We start from the raw sequence: 23,829 nt of genomic DNA on the forward strand, positions 1-23,829 counted from the left end.
CATGCTTGGCATCACTGCTAAAATTAGCTAATAACACAATTAATGTGCTATGACTGCAGATATTAATTGTACATCGTAGATACATAGTATTCATTATTGAAGGTGCTGTGCTATAAAGATGGAGAAAAATAAACATAAAGAATAGGAATCTGCAAACTTCACCCCGTACGAAAAAGATTTGTTGCTGTAAATCGTATTGGGCCATTATAAAGTTGCAGTAGAAGACAAATTAAATAAATGAATAAAGTTACTACAGACAACAAGGAAAAGGCATGATTTTTCAGGCTTTTAAGTTGGCATCACCGGGAGGAGCCCTGATCAGGTGATGTATCAACTTTGTTTTGTTTATAACATCAAAAATACATTTTAAAATAGCGAATCCGCTTGAAATGTCCACATTAGTTGAACAACGTTCTGTTACTCGTTTTTTACTTGCTGAAGGTGAGAAACCAGTGAATATATACTGTAGAATGTCTAAAGTTTGTGGTGAAGGTTGTATGAATCGTGCAAATTTTTACAAGTGGGTAGAGCAGTTCAAAAATGGTCACAACTCAGTGATTGGCAAACACCGTTCTGGCCGACCAGCTGCAGTTCAAACTCTCTCACTTGAAAGTCGAATTGATGACATTATTTGTGCCGACCGCCGTGTGTCTGTAGAAATAATAGTTGATAGGGTCAAGTTAGTACTGGTTCAGTTCAAAACATTATCTGTAACAAGCTGAAGTACCGCAAAATGTGCAAGATGGGTGCCAAAGGAGTTGACGTGGCTACACAAGTAAAAATGATTGAGAGTGTGCACCACAGAGCTAAAGGAATGTAATGAAAGAGAAGGTGAGCACTTCCTCAACAAAATTTTAACTTGTGATGTAACCTGGGTTCACTGTTATGAGTTGGAATCTAAAAGACAAAGTGTGGAGTGGAAGCACACCAAGTCACCTGTCAAGAAAAAATTCCAAACCCAAGCATCAGCAGGAAAAGTCATGTTGAGGGTGTTTTGGGAAGCAGAAGGTCCAGTTTATTGTAATTATCTCGAAGAACAGCGTACAATGAATTGCCAATACTACTCGAGTTTGTTTTTAAACAACGTGACACCAGCCATGAGAGAGGGACGTTGTGGATCTCAAAGGAGAGGTGTGATTCTCCTGCAAGACAATGAACGTCCTCATATTGCTCAACTAACAAAATGAGGTGGGAAGTACTGTCTCATCCCCCTTACAGTCCTGTTTTTGCACCTAGTGGTTTCCATTTCTTTGGTGCACTGAAGGAGGCATTACATGGGAAGAGGTTCCAGGACAACGAGGACATGAAAAAGTTTGTGGGAAATTGGTTCAAACATCAAGATAGAGTTCTTTGCAGTTGGAATAAAAAAAGTTTGTAGCCTGTTGGAACAAGTGCATAAATATTCAAGGGGATTATATTGAAAAGTAGAAAAAGTATTGTTTTGTAAAAATAAATGCTTTTCTTCTCCAGACGAATACGTCTCTTTAATTATTGAATGACCCTCGTACATTACCAATAAATTCTGACTCCTGTTATCTTCATTTTCTGTTGCTACTGGAACTTCTTTGTAGACAGATTTTCATCCTGAAGTTATGTGCAGTGCTTTGTGTACATATTAATGCAATCTGATTAAGCTGAGAATCTGAAACTACTTGTACGGTTCATGAAAAGCACTCGTGACGATTCCTAAATATCTCTGCACTTTTGCTTTGACAAGATTTGGTGGGGATGTGTGTGTAGTCAGTAGCGCCTGAAATGTCAGGAAAGCCTGTTATCCAACAAAAATCGTGTCTCATTTTCTTCTGTAGGCATTTTGATATTTTGATGATGATGATGATGATTTACCCCACCACCCGTCCAGTGAGGCAATGCAGATTGTAACTTGTGGATAGCTCTGTAAGCTGTTGTTACATCTGTTCTAAACAAATCACCAGCCACCATCTGAAAGCTTCCTGTAGGATAAAATCTTAATGTGAAAAGTGGCATGCACATTGGACTCGGGGATTGGTTTCTTTTTCTCAACCTTAGTTCTAACTGCTACACAGTATTTTTTTGTCCAGGCAAAACCTCGGCTTAAAAGATTTATCATTTTAATTCGAGAATGAATTTGCCATTTAGTGTGTACTGTGGCCTCTCTAAGGCCCACAAATCTGGACCTGTATTTCCAGCCTTCTGACTGTCACAATGCTCTTCACAATCTAGGCAGATTCTTCAAACCTTGGTACAGCGAACACATTTTGTGTCTGATAGAGACTGGCTTGCAAGGGACCTGGAACACTTACACTTTGTGTTCAAAGACAATAGATATTCCCCACATCAGGTTAGGACAGCTTTAAGGAGGAATAAACATGACCACTTGCAAGATAAAGAGTAGAAGAAGCCATTCAAGTCGTAGGCAATCCTCCTGTATGTTGGCAATCTATATCACTAAACCGCCAAAACTGTGCACGGTACACGGACCTAGCTGCACGTTGCCTATCTAATAGTGTCCAGGGGCAACAAGAATTTTGTTTTCAATATTTCATATAATAGCTGACCGAATTAAAACATTTTAAATGCTGTCATAATTTAACACCAGTATGATGTAGCCACATCAGAATACTCACATATATGTTAATGAAAGGAAATAGTATAATTCACATCACATAATGTTCTAGCACACAGAATGTTGCCCACCACAGTGGCCCAGAATGTTTGGAAAATGTAGTGGTGTTACAATTATCTTTATGACCAGTGCAGTAGAGAACTTAGTATCAAATGGAAAAACCAGAAAAATCCAGTACAATAGGGAAATTAGTGTCAAAAAAAAAAAAAAAAAAAATCATAGAACTGACCTAAGTACACACCTGGGATCTTCTCCACTATACGCCAGACTGCAACCTCTGAGATACTGTAACAGTCCTATTAATTGTCCTGATAAATATCATGTTGCTAAATGGCATACTTATACTAACTAATGTTTTTTTCATCAGTGAACACACAGTTTTCATAGCAGTTTAAGCACATGTTTGGTAGTTGAAAAATTAATATGCATTTTATAGTTACTCCTACTCGAACTCAAGAGATCACATTTATAAGAGGTGTTCAGTCATTATTGGCTGCTGTCAAACTCAACATACTTAACTGTTCATGGCAAATCTTTAGAAATTTGATTACTGTGCCACAAACAAGGGAATGGTTCAATCTGACATGTCGAAACCTGCCCTGAAATTCTTTATACAGGAAGAATGCATTGAAACAAACAGAATTTTAGCTGCTAAGACACACTACAAGTATTTTTAAAACATGTTGAAAATTGCCAAATTCTTCGCTTGCCAAGCAGCTGAAGAAATGTACCCCTTGCCATAGTTGTAGCAGACAGTGCATGCGCAAACAGCAAATGCATATCCTTTATTGTCAGTGCATCAGTAAACAGATACCACAGCACCATGTGACTGTAATTTTTAAAGTGAATACCAGTTTCTGTCAATAATTTCTCTGTTATAGTTGTTCACAGTTACTATTATCTAGATGTTGCAGCTTATTTAATATCCATAATAATTAGCAGTTTCGTACGCAATATCACTAAATTTTACTGGGTGTTCACACACCAGGACGATTGGGAAGGAGAAAACTTGGAAAAACCCAGTAATTTTTTTAGAATGGAAATCACTAGGTGCAACAACAGGACTGTAAGGGGGATGAGACAGTACTTCCCACCTCATTTTGTTAGTTGAGCAATTTGAGGATGTGCATTGTCTTGCAGGAGAATCACACCTCTCCTTTGAGATCCACAACGTCCCTCTCTCATGGCTGGTTTCACATTGTTTAAAAGCAATTTTTCATTGTTTTGGTTTTAAATTAAATTTTTGTAATTTTGATTGGTAAGAACTAATACTCTGACAATTAATTTTACTTTATCCTGCCACTGGAGCAATAAATCATAAATGAGAGAAAAACACCGATATAGAACTTATGTTGCAAAGAAAATGTGCCATTTATGACATAAGCATCTGCCGACAGCAAATGCAGCAGATGCTTTAGGACGAAAAGTATGCAGTGCTTTGAAGAGTATGCGGTGCTTCGTAACGACAAACTGCTTTCAATGAGCTTGGCATCACAACTGTTTAAATTCGATTCATTTGAGCTGTTGAAAGCGGAGCATGCCCAGCACAGAGCTGAATTCGTATACGAGCAGCAGCTTCTCCTGCTTCCCACTACTCAAAGTGTTGCTGTTAGATCTATAAGCAGTTGCTGCAAGCAGCGAAGTGATACCCGGAAAAATTTTTCCAGTGAGCCCAAGCTGCCAGATTTGCACATGCACAGAGCAGTTAAGAGTTGTTGTGGAGAGTAGTCTCCATGTGACCCTCTTTTACGTTTTCTGATTTTGCTGTTCTGTCTTCATTTGCAGCTTTCACATCAAATGAAAACAAAATAGATTTCTAAGACTGGGAGCTATCAAATGACTTAAAATACATTCTCGTAGTTATGGAAGACTAAAATGTGTTGTTAGCATCAGTTTTCAGATTTTTTTTTTATTTCCACATTATTGGTAAGCAAGTGCTAATTGCTTTACAGAACTATAAAGTTATTTATGTTGGTTTGCTGAAGAAATTTAGCTTTTATTAATGTTTTCTGCAAAGGTCGCCAGTTTATTTGAAACAAAGTGTTTCATTCCACAATATTAGCTAGTTTCAACTGTTTGCTGAATTTCAAGTAAAGCATTGTGCCATAATAAATAACCAAACGTAAAGTAATACACTAATGGTACTCCGAGGAAGTTGGCTTCCCAAAAACCTCACTGAAAAGCTTTAGCAGAATCTTACATATTTGCCTTCTACATCTACATCTACATTGATACTCCGCAAGCCACCCAACGGTGTGTGGCGGAGGGCACTTTAAGTGCCACTGTCATTACCTCCCTTTCCTGTTCCAGTCGCGTATGGTTCGCGGGAAGAACGACTGTCTGAAAGCCTCCGTGCGCGCTCTAATCTCTCTAATTTTACATTCGTGATCTCCTCGGGAAGTATAAGTAGGGGGAAGCAATATATACGATACCTCATCCAGAAACGCACCCTCTCGAAACCTGGCGAGCAAGCTACACCGCGATGCAGAGCGCCTCTCTTGCAGAGTCTGCCACTTGAGTTTATTAAACATCTCCGTAACGCTATCACGGTTACCAAATAACCCAGTGACGAAACGCGCCGCTCTTCTTTGGATCTTCTCTATCTCCTCCGTCAACCCGACCTGGTACGGATCCCACACTGATGAGCAACACTCAAGTATAGGTCGAACGAGTGTTTTGTAAGCCACCTCCTTTGTTGATGGACTACATTTTCTAAGCACTCTCCCAATGAATCTCAACCTGGTACCCGCCTTACCAACAATTAGTTTTATATGATCATTCCACTTCAAATCGTTCCGTACGCATACTCCCAGATATTTTACAGAAGTAACTGCTACCAGTGTTTGTTCCGCTATCATATAATCATACAATAAAGGATCCTTCTTTCTATGTATTCGCAATATATTACATTTGTCTATGTTAAGGGTCAGTTGCCACTCCCTGCACCAAGTGCCTATCCGCTGCAGATCTTCCTGTATTTCGCTACAATTTTCTAATGCAGCAACTTCTCTGTATACTACAGCATCATCCGCGAAAAGCCGCATGGAACTTCCGACACTATCTACTAAGTCATTTATATATATTGTGAAAAGCAATGGTCCCATAACACTCCCCTGTGGCACGCCAGAGGTTACTTTAACGTCTGTAGCCTTTCGTGAAACACAGGTCTCTTTCGATCACTAGACATGTTTCATGTTTTATCATTGTAACTCCCCACAAGCTTTTATATTGACTCCTGGAATAGAATATAAATTGCCGATTACACAGTTTCTTGGCTTCACAAGTAACCTTGTTAATTTTTATGTGGTCTGGTGTATACAAACAACTGTTATCTCTAAGAAATTCGTATTCCTTCTTACCAGCTTTCTGTGGTGCTGTCTTGGTGAAATGCTACATAACATTATTGGGGGGGGGAACACCTATGTTGAAGTCACCAAATACCAAAATATTAGGGTAGTTTGAGTTTTAGACCCTAGTCTTGAAGTGAATATTGTGCCAAGAATTGTTTTCTAATTTTGCATTCCTTATCTGGATAGGATATGATGATAAACTGCCCTAAGTACAATAACTCGGGAATGTTCCCACTCAACAATATGCCACACTACAGCACATGATCATGTGATGCTCCGCTATGCACAAAATTCCAAACAGAAGCACAACAGAAGGTGGATGAGCAGATCAAACACCGAGCATGGGCTTCCTACATCATAGTATCTGTGCATGCATGGTAATGGCTGCCTCCTGGTGCTCTCTGGCAACTTCTCAAATGAACTTATTGCTAAAAGGTTGCTGGAAAATATTGCGAATAGTGGTTTGAGAAGCATTACTTTCAAAGTAAATTTCCTTTTATGCAAGATGAGAATGTGAGATGAATTTCTTAAATTACAGAGCGTTTGACTCTCATTCTAAACTTAACACTTTGAGGACCACCGACTTAGAAAAATTTCAGGACCAGAAGATCAGACATCTACCTTGTCATTGAAAATTTTACTGGCACATTTGTGTTTAATATATCTTAAAGGATAACACAAGTGAAAAAAAAGCCAATATTATATGTGAAAGCGTAGCTTTTCTTGTAGCTATACTATATGTATATGTCGTTTCTGAAAGTATTTGTATGGAGTGTAGTCATGCATGGAAGTGAAACGTGGACGATAAATAGTTTGGACAAGAAGAGAATAGAAGCTTTCAAAATGTGGTGCTACAGAAAAATGCTGAAGATTAGATGGGTAGATCACATAACTAATGAGGACGTATTGAATAGGATTGGGCAGAAGAGTAGTTTGTGGCACAACTTGACTAGAAGAAGGAATCGGTTGGTAGGACATGTTCTGAGGCATCAAGGGATCACCAATTTAGTATTGGAGGGCAGCGTGGAGGGGTAAAAATCATAGAGGGAGACCAAGAGATGAATACACTAAGCAAATTTAGAAGGATGTAGGTTGCAGTAGGTACTGGGAATGAAGAAGCTTGCACAGGATAGAGTAGCATGGAGAGCTGCATCAAACCAGTCTCAGGACTGAAGACCACAACAACAACAAAACAAAAACATGCAGTGTAAATGTTGCTGCACATCAAATATCTTTCCAAAATGTGTTTTTTATTTGCTGGGTTTTGTTTCCTGAATTGCTTGGAAGTGTATAAAACCTTTACCATTTAAAGGGTTGATAAGTTTTACATTTCTGAGGGAATGTATGCTGTGACTTAGCACAGAGAAAGTGTATTTTTGCCCCGAAAAATTGTGTTTTTAACTGTGAAATTCTGGAATTTTTTTCCCTTGTCTGCATGTGCGCCCTGTGCTAACAAAGAGCAATTTTCTGTGTGTTTTCTTTCATATATACATGCTAATAGCATCTGTGTCTGTGCAGGTTCCAGAGTTTCATAGTAATGTGGAATCTCATAATGTTTTAAACCTTGCAAATATGAGTTATGAAGAACGTGGTACGCAATCAAAATCACTTACTTACCCTGAACACCTATATATGAATTATTTATTAGCTAATTTCTTGGAAATTCTTTCGAATTATGTTGACATTTCATTAGAAATTTTGTAAACGTTTATAAAATGGAAAATAACTCTGATGATTCCATCAATTGTGATTTGAACAATGATTGTTGTGCTAACTAGAGTCCATAATAAAAATACTATAGCTTCCTTGCCCAAAGAAAATATATGCAGTAACAGCTTTCAGTGAAAAAAAAAAAAAAAAAAACGCTGAAATTTTTTGGTTAAAAGGAGGGGAGAGAGAAAGCACTTAACGTTAAGCAAGTGCAAGGTCTGTTTTGCTTCATAAAATTTGAACGTAAATTGTATAAATAAAGTACGAAATATGCACCAAAATGAAACTCACAAAAGTGTGAAAAAAATGAAGAAAAGAAAAAAAACTGTTTAAAAGACTTAGAATTGCTCATGATCATCATTGATCTGTTACTGGGGAATAGCTACTTCTGGTTACATAGATTCAGGAAATGATGCAGAAAATGAAGCTGCAAAATTATGAACTTTACCTCAACAAAACACAGAGAAGATGTCATTGATAGATAATACTATTGAGAAATTGTAGCGAATGTGAAGAAGACACAGCTTCTTGTTATCCCTTAAAACACTGCAACATCTACATGCAAACCACACTTTATCATTTTGAATGGGGGGGGGGGGCAGGGTTGCATGTGCAGTCAGTGAGTGCTATGACATTTTCTTATACAACTATGCCAATGATATTAATCAGTGGGTTAATGTTTCCCATGTTTTACATCTGTCTTTAAGAACTTCAGGGCAAATTAGGACCAAAAATGTAAAAAAAGAAAGATTCTTTAATTGCAAACATTTTGTAATCGATGTAGTAAAATCTGGAAAAATGGGAGAGAATAATTTTCCATATTACAGCCAAAATATCTTACTACGATTTGTAGAAATTGTGTTGCACTCTTGGCCTGGACGTAGTGATACCCCCGTCTTTAGGAATATTTCCACAGTATAAAGTATTTTTTTAAAAATTGTCAGAAATGTAATTTCTGATAGTATTGTTAAACATCAGTTATTCGTGCATTGTCAGTTTACATCACCACATTTTACGAATTTATCAAGTATGCTTGTTATGCATCACTCTATGCAGAATGGTAGCAACCATTTCTTCTTCCATCCCGCTTCACTCTAAATAAAACTAATAATTAAAGTGAAGTGCCTGAAATCATTAATTATTATTTCATAAGGTGTTCCTGCTGTAAAGAAAATATTTGTTTTTATCATACAATAGATGCTTCACATTTTTGTGATGATTGCAGGGAACACAATAGGAATTGTTTCACTGTTAGTGTAATATACATTATTCAGAAATTATCAAAGAACTGTGCTACCAGAATTAATGTAAAATATTTCATGTTAACACATTAAAGTTCCAATTGTCACTTGTGTACCAATTACATCTGGAAAAGCTTAGCTGTCAGTATGAACTGTAAGCTATTCAAAAAATTAATAGTTTGAGAAATTTTTGGTATTATTTAAGTGCTTAAAATTCGTGTATGTGCACTTTGCACTTTGTGCTATGCGGTGATATTCCCTTATGTCGGTGCATCTGCTTATTCGCTGACTCGTGCGCTAGACAGGAAGAACTGTACAAAGTGGTGTTGTAAGAAGTTTTTTGTGTGGCAGAAATGAGTAACTTTATGTATTTTAAAAAGTTCCTTGCTCTCCACCTAAGCAGGTAAAATTTTGACAGTCTTAGCAGGTAAAATTTTGACAGTGCTTGTTTTTCGGTGTATTCTTTCTGTGAGAAAAATTTCGGGGTAGTATAATATTACTGATATTTGAAAAAAAAAGGTAGTATTATAAAACTTTTTTAATCACAACTGCTGGTGGCAAAGCCTCTGAAATAGTAAAATGGTGCTTAGAAAATCTCTACTTGCTTATCAATTGGTTTGCATTCCGCCATGCAGCATCAGATTTGTTTGCATAATTCCGTTGCCTGGATACTGATAGAAAAGATCGGTAATAAGAGATCTCAGGGATGCTGAAATAAAAGTCTGATAAGGTAAATGCCAATTGAACACTAGTAGCGTTCAATTGTGGCCACCAAACAATGTTCTAAAATACTACATAATAAATTGAGGTGGGACATTAATGGAAGAGGAAAGTAGGTTTCTTGATTCAGACGTGGTTATTATAATTAAATTTATGTAATTATTTAACCAAAAGTTACAGGAAGGAGAGTGACACATACATTTTGTGAAACAGCCGTCTATATAAGCATTTCTTCAGAACATTTTCCCTATATTAAATCATGACCTTTTCTCCTTACTTTACAGATTTATTTACACAGAGATCATTTATTTACTAAGAGAAAATGTATTCTTAATGTCTTTTAGCATTAATTAAACATTTAGTGTTTATTCTATTAATTATTTAGAAAGCAACATTCCATTGCCCCCTTAAACACTTGTTTCTTATTTTGTCTCTAGAGATAGAGATCAATGGTTCAACTGTTGTAAAATTAGTATACATTGTGTTACAGAGGAGTAAATAAACATCAGATTCCAATATAATCATTAACAAAATATGCCGTCCGCTTGGCAGATCTTTTAGGGACAATGTTCGGTACATTCACATTGCTCTTCACTGTCTTTGTGTGCCTATTTCTCAAAGTTTGTTTAAATACATCTGTCCTTATAGAAAATGTCCATTAACTTTTATTAAATATACAGAATTACAATGTCACAGACATAAGTTCTTTCTGAGTTTATCATCTTTCTTTTTCTTTTATCTTTTGCCTTTTTTACTCATATTTTTCTCTAAGAATCTGGCAAACTTTTCTGTAACTATGAAACACGCGCGCACGTCTGATTGACACATCACAAAACTTTCTCAGTTTGGTGCCCTCTGTTGAGGAGGAGGCAGGACCGTTGGCTCGCACAGTGACTTCTGGCGGCGATTCCAGGAAACCTGCTGCCCAGCTAAATACCCATTGTAGCTGGAATGCGTGTGAATGGTTCTGGCGGTTGGCCACGCCCCCACTCCTGCTTGCTCCATACAAGTGATGACTGCTATCATTAGTTGATAATGATAATCAAAGCAAAGTTATCAGCTCTACAAGCATTAGTTCAATATCGCAGAGCTGCCCTAGGGAATAATTTGATTAGTACAACAGGGTTCACTTTCACTATTGTCTCTTGTGTGTATTGTTTTTGTGACCCAGGTCTACCTTTAGGGAACTTTATTTCTCACTAGTTTGTAGTTGGCACCATTGTCTACAGATCATGGCATATTTTCAAACTGAGTGAGTCGAGTTCTTGTCCACTGATTTTGTCAACAAACAGTCCTCGTTTATGTTTTAGTGTGCTCACTACCAGCATTTCAAGAATATCTGCAGAAATGAGTCCCTTTTTCTTACCCACATGAGAGTCCCTGGATCACATTTAGTCCTTGTACAAATTAATTCGCTTACTTATTACATTTGTCTTTCTTACAAGTGCATACTTTACATGAATAATGTGTCACTCGTGTTTTTGGTGTGTTAGCCATGTTTGTTACAATGCATTGCTCCTGGTCTAGTGTTCACAACATTCTTTACCGCCCTCTTTTTATGTTTCGCAGATTGAGTATTTTTACCTAGGTTATCATCATGTTTCCATGTATCCTTGAAGTAATCCTATTCTAGGTACAGATCAGCAAAGAGAAAAGCATAAACAAAATACAAACAACACAGACCAAAATCACGAAATTAACACATGCTTCTGAAATCACATGTGGCAAAAATCTAAACTTCAGCTCCGCATAAGCTCTCATAGCTAATGGTTCACATCACTTAACATATAATGAATCGTGCTGATTAAATTATGCCAGTACACCTTTACATAGCAATTTCCTATTTCAAAATAGAATTCACATCAACTCATATTAAGTAGATAAGTAAGAGATTAGCTTACTTTAAATAGTTCACATACAAAATAAAATATCAGTCCAATAGCACCTTTTTCCGGTTCTGTTTGACTTATCAACTAGAAATGCCATCTGTCATGCTGCTGTCATGTTAATATTTACAGTCTCGGTATAGTTATTGCATGGCCTGTACAACTTACTTTCAGTAAATGGTCAGTTCAATTTAGCGTCACTCTATATAACACAAGTGTGACCAGAGAATGCTATCTGTTTACACACAATTCATTGCCATGTTTAATTAATTGATCTTTGCTTGGTAGTACTCAGTGTATCACCTATTTAATCCGTAGAAATTAAACTTGAAAAGAATTCTTACCGGAATATAACTAGTTATACTGACTATTACTGTCTCTTGTTCTATATACACTTAGTTGTGAGTAACTGTTCATCTGTTTATATTTGTACGAGGAAACAAATTATAAGAACATATCTTCATTTCTCATATGGCTTTTGTTCATCACTTTCCTGTATCCTGTCCTTTAAATGATCTATGCAAAAATGTCTTCCATAATAAACTTATCACACTTTTAGAGTTCATGTAACTAATGCCGAGATAATCTTTTCACTGACAAAATATTCAATCCTCATTTTCATATTTCACAGTTCTAGTGGTGCAGTGAGATACTTTCTCGTTACATAGTCACTTTTGACAACATAAACATACTTTCATGAAAACACACAGAAAAACATCATAACTACTATTTATATTCAGAAAATACTTGAAACTGAAAGATCATTACTGCATCTAATGTCAAACAATGTCAGAAGTTTTACGCACCTTCTAGTACCATATATAAAAAATATAGTACAGTAGGTTCAACATACAACTTCAAAAAGTGTGTACATGCACAATACAGAGTGCTAGAGAAAATATAAAAGACAAAATACTTTGACATCTGGCCAAACATCCTTACTGAATGTATTTCTTTAGTTCCTTTTGGTGATAAAGTCCTTCAACTCTCAGTGATTCAGGATACGCCAACAGGTAACTTCCTTCATGAGGTATTCAGATAATCTAATACAGACCTATTACATTAGTTGCCATTTCTTGTTCTTTCTTAATAAAAAAGAAGAGTTAGGGTATGTTCTCAACAAGATTTTATCTACAGTTTTGAATTCTTGTATCTTTCCCAGTTTCTTATCATAAGCTGTTTTTCTCAAAATAGCTGCTGAACTGAGGACAACCATAGCTTGCCCAAATCCCACCTAACATGACAATTTACTCTCCGTAAACTGGGGAGGAGGATTCACCCATTCATTTCTCTCAGGCATGTCAAACATGAGCAAAGCTGGTGTTTGCTGTGTAGAAGTATGCAGCAGATTGTTAACCACTTGCTAAAATGGTGTAACAGATTCAACCCATTTGGTTTGCTTGTGAGTAACATATGTTCTAATGAACAGTTGAATTCTCAAAAAATCTGTTCAGTGGGATTTGATTCATGATGGGAAATTGCTTACCAAAATCTGCTTGATGCTATTTTCTAGCAAAAATCTTTTCCATTTTCTGCCAGTGAAATTTGGTGCATTATCAGATAATGCGGCATTCAGTTTTCCGAGTCTCAGAATATAATCTTCCTTGACCCATTTTATTATGGGTGCTGCAGTGGTGGACATAGTAGCATACAATCGCACATATTTTGAAAATAAGTCATACAAGGCGATCAAGTATTTTACTCCACCTCTTCCTTGTGGATGTGGGCCCGATACAACGATCAAAGTAATTTCTTCAGGTTTGTGAGTCAGTATAGTATGCAGAGCTACTTTTGGTAGGTATATTAGATGGCTTTAATTTTCTGACACACGGTACACATGCATAATAAATGATGCACACACAGGTGCAAATTTGGAATATAACAGTACTGTGTGATCTTTCATTTGCATTTCGCATCATCAAAGTGTCCCCATGCTACATGTGTGTGCAACATAACATTTTCTTTATATCTCTCTGGAATGCAAACACATCAGGAATCAGGTTGGTCTCTTTGCCTATGAAACAGCAAATTATTGTGCACTTGGTAGTACTGTGACAACTTATGATTAGTGTGTTCTGTAAGCATGAACTTGACTTTTGCCCATTTTGTATCTGCATCCTGTAGTGTGTCCATATTTCTGTACATTTCTAGATGATACTGTTTATGGAGTGTATCTTTCATTAAAAGTACCTTGAGATGAGACATCTTTTATGTAAGATCATAATACTCTGGTAGACCTTGTGGAAGCCTGGACAGAGCATCCACTATCACATTATCCTTGTCACTGATATGGACAACTTCATAATCGTACTCCTGTAATAGGAGAGTCCATCTGACTAGTCACTGGTGCAACAACTTAAACACCAGCAGAAAGTTCAAGGCTTGATGGTCATAATACACTTTGATATGTTTACGATGAATATAGTAGTTGAACTTTTTATGGGACCAAGTCATGGCTAATGCCTCTAATTCTGTGGCTGAGTATGATCTTTTGCATTCCATGAGCACACAGCTTGCAAAACAAATTACTTTAATTTTGCATTTGTCATCTTCCTGGAACAGACACACCCCTAAACAAGAGCACAACGTGATGCAGAAATCCATCTGCGTGTTTGGGTGGTGCAAGAGATTCAACTTTAGTAGTGCCTGTTGAGTTCAGTGCCTCCTAACATTTGTCGGAGCAGTGCCATACCACATTCTTTCTCAATAAGTTCAGCAACACAGGACCATTCGTTGATTGATCAAGCAGCAACTTGAGGCTGAGAAATGCCTTTCAAAAATGTTCAAATGTGTGTGAAATCTTATGGGACTTAACTGCCAAGGTCATCAATCCCTAAGCTTACACACTACTTAACCTAAATTATCCAAAGGACAAACACACACACACACACACACACACACACACACGCCAGAGGGAGGACTCGAACCTCTGCCGGGACATGCCACACAGTCCAGGACTGCAGTGCCTTAGATCACTCGGCTAATCCCATGAAAGAGAAATGCCTTTAAGTGCTTCTTAGTTGGAGGAGGTGGAAAATTTCTATGGGCTTAATCCTTTCGGAGTTAGGCAAAATTCCTAACAGCAAAATGATCTGCCCAAGGAATTTGATCTTGTTCCTTGTGAATTTAGAGTTTTTCAAATTGGCGGTAACTCTGTACTCTGAAAACTTATTGAGCACCCTGTCTAACAAACTCGGGTGTTCCTGTCAGGTAGCTGTTGCGATCAGCAAATCATCATCATATAGTGTGACCAGGTCTAACAGTTCAGGTCTTAACACAGTATCTGGTGCTGAAATAAATACACCGGCACTGACATTCAAACTGAATGGAAGCACTTGAAATTGGTACGATCTTCTGGCAAAGATAAAAACGGTGTACTTATGCAAATCTCCAGAGAGCGCCATTTGCCAGTACAAATAGCAGAGGTCTATCAGTGATAAATACTGAACTGGGGAATTGCTGTAGCTGCTTCTCTAAAACTTCTGGCCTGGTTCTTAGTGGAATAAGTGTTTTGTTTATAGATCGGGCATCAAGAGCAAGGCACACTCCTCTGCCTGCCTTGGGCACAGATAATAATGGGTGGCTGCATGATGAAAGGGAAGGCTCTGTAGTACACCACTGTATCATTTTCTAGAGTTCCTGTGTGACAGAAACCCTTTTGGATGGAGCAGAATAGGTTGCTTGGCAGTAAGTTTTATGCAGTATGACTTCCATCCAATGAACATACTCCTTAATCACACCACACTTTAATGAAAATGCCTGGACATATTTCTCCAGTAACATACATAATGCTATTTTCTGATTGTCTGATTTGCATCATATGAGCGAAGAATCTATTTCATTTTGCCCACTGTTCATTTCAGGTGCAAGCTTTGTGTACTGTGAATGGTCTTGCACCCACAGTACTCTATTCTTAATAAATTTAACTTGTATTCCTTGGCACAGTCTGCTGTGTCTATTTTTTGTCTTTATCAGATCCAAAACAAACTCCTCACCTCGAACTGTATATGGCATTTCCCATGTGGGAGGTTGATCTTTCTGTCCCGTTCCCGCATAAATTTGATTCCTGTGAGACAGGACATGGTTAAATTTGTCACAACAAAAAACATGCATTGATCTGCTCTTTTCTCGAATTCTACACCTATCTGTGCCAGTTTGACCTTTGGTGCCAATAGCACCAGATACCATGCAGTTTTGAACTGGCAGAGTCGGAATCTGTACAGACTGTGCCATGTTCTTAAAGCGGTTAGCTTCTATTATGTTTTTGCTTGCACCATTACCTAAAATTGTCATGGGAAAACCTCCCACAACTGCTTAAATAACGGCTTGTACGTGCTCTGATGGACTTTCACTATTATTGTCTACCTCGTTAAATAACTCTTGATAGATGTCAGTCTCATCATTATGTCGGAGCATGATTATCTGTTCATTCAAATTATTGCCCCTGTTCTGTCCCGCAAGTGTCATCAGTGAACTCGATAATTGCGTTTAGTTTGTCACCCTGGACATTGTTGTTGGTACCACGTCGACTATTGGGACTTCCTGATTATAGTTATTGATGTTTCAATTTATAGACGTACCTTGCCCTTGATTATTTTGTGACCACTGATTATTGTGATCTTGACTCCTATTATTGTTTTGTTGGTTCCCGTTTAGATTATTTTGATACCCGCGATGATGCTGATTTTTCACCTTTGCCTTTGAAAGAGTGTCTGTTCATTTTGTGGACCACAATTGTTGTCATTCCAATTTGCATGTCTGGTTTGCAACGTGCTGCCATTACTCTGTGCCTGTTCTTATTGGTGGACTACGAACCATTGTTGCCAGTGGTGCTTTTCACGTCCTCTTGTATTAGGTTCATAGTACCAAGCACTGACTGAAAGTGTTAAAGGTCAAAATCAGGGACCATTGTTAACTTTTCCCTTATGTGCACACACAACTTTGCCTTCAAGATGTGTAATATATCTTGGTGCATGGCCAGCTTGTCCCAGTATCTCATTAAATTAATGTATTTTTTGAAACAGTTCCTAAGTCCACCCTTCTTTGGGTTGTATATTTATGGGCTGAAGATCTGCTTTCTAAGGCATTCTTGTATGCCCACTGACCAGTGTTTAGCAAGAAAAGCCTTTTCAAATTGTTCATAATGTATAGAGTTCTTTGTGGCTTCGGTAGCCCACAAGATGCTCTCTGCCTCTCATTCCATGACCTAGGCAATACATTGTGGAATGAACATATAAAATCTATGGGATGGGGTTGTATTTTGTCTGTTGTAAAGACCTTAAATTGTTGGTGTTTTAATAGGCTTTCTTCCTGAAAGATCTGTGTTAAGGTCACACTTGCCCCCTTCTGATGATGCGATTGTTGTATTGCGTGGTTTACAGGCTGATATGCTTCAAAGTATGGCCCTGGGCTTTGCGCACCTGCATTGTATGCATCTTGCATTTGCGTATCGATAGCTGGTGATTTGTGTGATGGCTATGGTATTATTTCCACCACACGGTGCACTTCTTTCACCTGTGACAAAAGTTTGTCTCGCCACTGTGGAAAGTCATGATGTATCATGTGCTTTATGTGGTCTATTTCTGAACAGAGCGTTTGTTTTGCCATGCCGAGTTTGGCCATTGCTTCACTCCCAGCTGATTATATTGCTCCTTTCCACTCTGAATTTATTATATTGGTGAGCATTTTGTCCTTTTGCTCAAGCCTCTTGGTGAATTCAGTCTTTAATTTTTCACCTTGCTCGTCTAGCCAGGTTTCCAACATTTCTTCTGGTTCTACAGACAAGCTGTCAGCATGTTGCGCTAATTCATGCATCATATCTCCCATTGCCTTCTGTGCTAATTGTGTTGTGTCCACATCTTTTGATAGTTTGGAAACGGTTTCTGGTAAATGCTTATAGGCCTTCATTAGACTGGTATTTTCGGATGCTATTATTCCTAAACCAGTATTAAATTTTTTTACTAATTTTCCTTTACCAGAGTGGAAATTTGAGTGACCAACTATTTGTCACATTCAGTCGAGGTATTATTTATTTGAGATGTCAGCACTACATCTCCCTCATCAAGAGTAGTACTGACCTGCACAGAGATTTGTAAAGCCGATACTTTGTTCCTTTCAGAAATGGTGCTGTTTATGTCTGAAGGAATCACTTCATCATGTGCGTTAACCATCTCAGCAATTTTATTGAATAATACAGAAAAGGAATCTACAATTGAAGGAGGTATTTGCTTGGCACATTAAATTACTTGTACCTGTGTATTAATTTCTGCCTCCACATTTTGAGCAATGGACTCTGCCATCGTCAGATCGGTGCTGTTGCTACTGAATTTATCTATCTTTGTCATAACACAAATTGAAAATGTACTTCAAAATAAAAACTGTTGACACCACACTGAATAATTAGCATAAATTTACCAGAAACTAATTTTTGTATCATTAAAATGACAAGATGGATGCTTCAAACAAAAAATCCACTATCACTCGTTTTCATCTTGCTTGCGCACAACGCAAAAGTAGCCATCTTAGTATAGCATTTAGGAACAAAGCCTACTACAATTACTAACTTGCAAACTACGCAAAATTCAGAAAATCCAAAATTGGCCATGAATTAAATGAGCTACGTATTGCAGACAACAAAAGTAGATGCAACTGGTAACACGTTGATAACCATACTTTTTCTTTCCCGTGTTGCTGCTTGGCGTCTACTTTAATACCCGTTACATCAGTTAATTTCATTTATGTAGTGAGTAGTCGTCATCAGTTTTTTCTTTACTCCAACAATACAGTTGATTAATGAAAAATGGAACAAGCAAGCATCAGTTAACATCACGCAATTTTTTGTTCGAGCAACACGTTGGCTATCCCAATATAATATTACTGATATTTGGAAAAAAATAGTACTATTATAAAACTTTTTAATCATGTTTGCTGGTGGTAAAGCTTCTGAAATGGTAAAATGGCGTATAGAAAATCTTTACTTGCTTATTAATTGGTTTTCATGCCGCCATCCAGCTTCAGATTCTCATCAGACCAATGAGAACATTGACCGAAGGCACTGACCAATCTCTAAATTGAGCAGTTTGCATAATTCCGTTGCCCGGATACTGATAGGATAAATGCCAATTGAACACTAGTAGTTCAGTTGTGGCCACCAGACAATTCGTCATCAGCTCTCCTTCACCGCAGCCTGAAAAGGTTTTAAATTACAACATGATAAATTGAGATGTGGCATTAATGGAGGAGGAAAGTAGGTTTCTTGATTCAAACATGCCTATTATAATGAAATTAAGTAATTATTTAATCAAAAGTTACAGATAGGAGATTGACTCTAATATTTTATGAACAGCCATCAAAAACTAATGTGAGAGAAGGGGGAGAGAGATATATATATATCACAGCTCCTGCTTTTATATAGTCCAAAACAAATTACGACAACTGTCTTCAACTTGCTTTACAGTTTCGAGGTGGCACAGTGGTTAGCACACTAGATTTGCATTCGGGAGGACGACAGTTCAAACCCCCATCCAGCCATCCTGATTTGGGTTTCCCAAAATTGTTTCAGGCAGATGCCAGGCTGGTTCCTTTGAAAGAGCACACTCAACTTCCTTCCCTTTCCTTTCCTTGTCTGATGGGACCGATGACCTCGCTGTTTGGTCCCTTCCCCTAAATCAACCAACCAACAGTTTCGATATATAAACATTTCTGTAGAGCATTCTTTATTGGAACAGCACAAAAATGCATTCCCTATATTAAATCATGACCTTTTCTCCCTACTTTACAGATTTATTGACACAGAGAAAATTTATTTTTAATGTCTTTGAGGATTAATTAAACATTTGGTGTATATTCTATTAATTATTCAGAAAGCAACATTTCAGTATGTTTAACATGTCGAATTGGACTATTCTCTTTTAAGTATCTGTACAAAACCTTTAAACTAATCATAAATTACGAGAAGTCTCCAAGAATTATGAGAGCAATTATTATCCGCTCTCATTAAGTACATAGCTAATAAGTTCCTTAACTTAACCTTACAGATTAAAAAATATTATATTTAGAGTTTCAGAAGTATGGGAATGGTGTAGTCACATATTTGTGTGTTAACAACTTCTTTAATACTTCAGTTTGTATTTCCACAAAACAGAAATGTTATTATGTACTGTCACTACAAGTTAAATAGGTAATTACATTTGAACCTGACTGTAATTAGTGAATTTTCACTAGACAAAGTTGGTGCTACTTCATGGTGGCATAATCTGGGATTAAAGTTTATACAGTGCAGATTTTAGAGTTTAGATTGATATGAGGTCTTTTTTAATCTAAGGTCAAATGCTTTATATAATCAACTGTAAGAATCAGGGTGTGGAATGTCAGGAGTTTGAATGTAAGGCAGCTAGGAAATGGGAAAAGTGAAGGCTCAGTCTAGATATGGTGGGGATCAGTGAAGTGAAATGGAAAGAAGATAAGGATTTCTGCTCAGACAAATATAGCATACTATCAACAGCAGAAGAAAGTTTATATGATAGGAGTAGGCTTTGTTATGAACAGGAAGGTAGGGTTGAGAGTGAGTTACTGTCAACAGTTCAATAATAGTCAACAGTTCAGAAATTCAGGCAACAAAGCCCGAATCAACAGCAAACCAACACCAACAACAATAGTTGAGGTGTCCGTGCCAACTTCACAAGAAGAAGGAGATGATGAAGAAATTAAGAAAGTACACAGCTTGACAGTTGCTAAAAAGAACAACTAACTTTTACTAAGGAACAGCTGCCAATTGCTATGGAACAACTAATAATTGCTACAGAACATCTGACCAATAACAGTAAAAAGAAAATGTAGAGGGCAGGACATGTTAAGTGCAGAAAACCTTGTGCACAAGAACTCTGTACGCATTCAACATTTAATGCAATATTGTGTTTGAGAGAAGGTTGGTATGGAACCAATTACTGCAACATCCCACGTGGTACGACATCATCATTTTAGTGGTTGTGATGGTTCAAAGCCACAGTAATGGGTGTGTCCAAAAGTGTCATCTTGCGAGTAAAGAAGGCCATTGAAGGTGGAAATTCTATGCCAAAGCATGCTGGTGGTTGTAGATGGACCACTATACCACAACAAAATCGATTATAGCCCTAGTGGCGAAAAGGAACAGGTCGCCACTGATATACGTTCCTCTGCCAGAATCATTTGTTACTTATGGGACTGCAGAGATTCAAGATTCAATACTGATATTTCTTTACATGCTAATAGAAACTACCATTCAGAAACTATTTCATCATTTTCTAACGCACCTACCACAATATTTCCCTTTTCTACTGTTAGTGTCTGGTGATCCACCAATGCTTACCTTTTTTTCTTTTTCTCCACATTCTGCCCTGATCTTTCTTTGCATTTCTTTGTAACAGGCAGGCCCATACAATCTCCTTAATGTTGATTCTTCTGGTGTTTCAAATTTGTGTATTTCGTAAGAAAATTTCTGAGTTCTGAACTTCACAACGTAAATAAAGGAATATCAAATGAAAGAAAAGTGTTACATAAATCTGCATAATATTTGGAACTTTTTTAAAATGTGATATGTGAATAGGTAGCTACTTCACCTAAAAGAACTTGTGAAGCACCCATTCTGCCTCTAAATGCTGCAAGACATGAGATTGCTGAAATGCATTTACTGATTTACCACATTTTTGACAGAATAGAATTCATCCATCACTTATAAAGGTGCTACTAATTGGCATTATATCACCAATCACTTCACATAAGACAATGCACTGTATAAAAGCTCTGTTTTAAACGAAATGAGGGTAATGATTGAACACTGTTGTTTAGATTGCATCAGCCTTTGACATAAATAAAGGACTCCCCTTTCAGATTGCAGGCAGCATGTGTAGTGGAAGTCACCCACTACAGAATATGTTGCCATAATATGACAATGTACAAGATTTTTTTTAAAAATTTAAAGCTGACAAAGAATGTGTGTTTAGAAAAATTATTTAATTTTTTCTTTTTTTTTTCTTAATGAACTATCTATTTTTAATGTGAGGTAGAATTTTGCATACAATTGAAGTGAGCTGTTTTGGGAATTTCTGACTTAGTTATAGTTTTTATCTTCAAGCAGAAAAATATTTATGCAAATAAAAGTCCATTCCCTAATAATAATTATGGGTAATTGGAACAAAGTATTAGGGAAACGAATAGAAGAAAGAGTTACAGGAGAATATGGGCTTAGTAGTATGAATGTGAGAGCAGAACGTGTTCGAGTTCTGCTATCACTTTCAGTTAGTAACAACAAAACTCTGTTCAAAATTACGTGAGGGGGAGGAGGTATACTGCAAAGAGGCCTGAAGGTAGGGAAAGATTCCAGTTGGAGTAGGTTGTGGTCATACAAACATTCTAAAATCAGATATTGGATTGTAAGGTACACCCATGAGCAAATATAGACTTCAATCACAGTACAGTAATCATGAAGAGTAGACTGAAGCTTAAGAAAATTGTCCAGAAGAATCAGTGTGCAAAGAAGTGAGTTACTGAGAAATGACAACATGTATTTGAAGTTGTCTGAGTCTGTAGATACTGTGATCATGAAAATCATAGTAGACAGTTCACTGGAAGTGGAATGAACGTAACTGCAAAGATACCTTGGGTAACAGTAGAAATACTAGAATTGATTATGTAAAGAAAGAAGTACAAAAATGTTCATGGAAATACAGAAATGTATCATTTGGGAACTAAGTAAATATGAAGTGCAGGAAAGTCAAGGAAAAATAGCTATAGGAAAAATGTGAAGAAATTGAAAAAGTAATTATTGGGGAAAGACTGACTCATTGTGCGCATACCTCCCCCCCCCCCCCCCCCTACACACACACACACACACACAGAATGAGAGAGAGAGAGAGAGAGAGAGAGAGAGAGAGAGAGAGAGAGAGAGAGAGAGAGAGAGGAGGGGGGGGGGGGGGGGGTGTCTGATGATGTGATTGAGGAAGAAATGGGAGTCAATATGGAAACATTAAGTGATTCAGTGTTAGAGTCAGAGTTTAATACAGCTTTGAAAGACTTGGGATCAGATAAAGCAGAAAGAGTAGATAAAATTCCTTCATAATTTGTGATTCAAATAGGGAAGTACCCACCAACCAATGAATCAGGTTGGAATTTAAAATCTGAGTCTGAAGACAACTATCAGGTATTGGAAAAAACATCATCCATGCAATCCCAAAGGGAGCAAGGTCAGTTAAGTGTGAGAAATATTGCACAATCAGTTTAACAGTGCACCCATCCAAGTTGCTGACAAGAATAACATTTGGAAGAATAGAAAAGGAAATTGAGGCTCTGTCAGATGACATCATTTTAGCATTTGGAAAGGTAAGATCAAGAACAAAATGCTCAGATTAAAAAGGATGTAAGGCCAGAACGTAGTCTTTTGTTCCTGCCGTTCAATTTAAACTTCGAAGGAACAATGACAGAAACAAAAGAAAGGTTCTAGAGCAGCATTAAAATTTAGTGTGAAAGGATATCTCTGATAAGATTTACAGGTGATATTGTGCAAGTGAAGAATATTTACAGGACTTGTTAAAGGGAATGGAGTGTCCAGTGAGTACAGAATATGGCATGAGAGTGAACTGAAGAAAGGGGTTGGGGGGAGGAGACCAGACAGTGAAGTCATCGGTCTTGTCGGATTAGAGGAGGATGGGGAAGGAAGTCGGCCGTGACCTTTCAAAGGAACCATCCCGGCATTTGCCAGGAGCGATTGAGGGAAATCGCGGAAAACCTAAATCAGGATGGCCGGACGCGGTATTGAACCATCGTCCTCCCGAATGCGAGTCCAGTGCGCTAGCCACTGCACCACCTCACTCGGTCTGAACTGAAGAAAGACTAAGCTAGTGAGGAACAGCATGAATGAGATAAGTGATAAACTTAACATCAAAATTGGGGACCACCAAGTTAAGTAATTCTGCGGAGTAACACATGACGGGTGAAGCAAGGAAGACATAAAATGTCATCTAACACAGGCAAAGAAAGTGTTCCTGTCTGTTAATATCAGATATCAGCCTTAATTCCAGGAAGAAATTTCTGGTAATGCACATTTGGAGCAAAGCATATATGGACTGTAGGAAGAGCAGAAATGATGAGATTCAAAGCGTTTAAGATGCAGTGCTGAAAATTAAATGAACTAATTGTCTAAGGAATGAGGCGATTCTCCACAGAATGGATGAGGAAAGAAGCATGTGGAAAACACATGCAAGAATACGGTACAGGATGACAGGACATGTTGAAGACATCAGTGAATAACTTGCATGCTAATAGAGGGAGCGGTAAAGGGTAAA

General features: G+C 37.5%; 1 protein-coding gene across 4 annotated transcripts in view; it reads left to right on the top strand.

Moving 5' to 3' along the window:
* LOC124712509 (serine/arginine repetitive matrix protein 1-like) overlaps positions 1-23,829 on the top strand; it is a 148,322-nt gene that overhangs the window by 114,224 nt on the left and 10,269 nt on the right. The gene's annotated exons all lie outside the window — the stretch shown is intronic.

The sequence above is a fragment of the Schistocerca piceifrons genome, chromosome 8 (genome assembly GCF_021461385.2).
Source record: "Schistocerca piceifrons isolate TAMUIC-IGC-003096 chromosome 8, iqSchPice1.1, whole genome shotgun sequence".
Lineage (NCBI taxonomy): Eukaryota > Metazoa > Arthropoda > Insecta > Orthoptera > Acrididae > Schistocerca > Schistocerca piceifrons.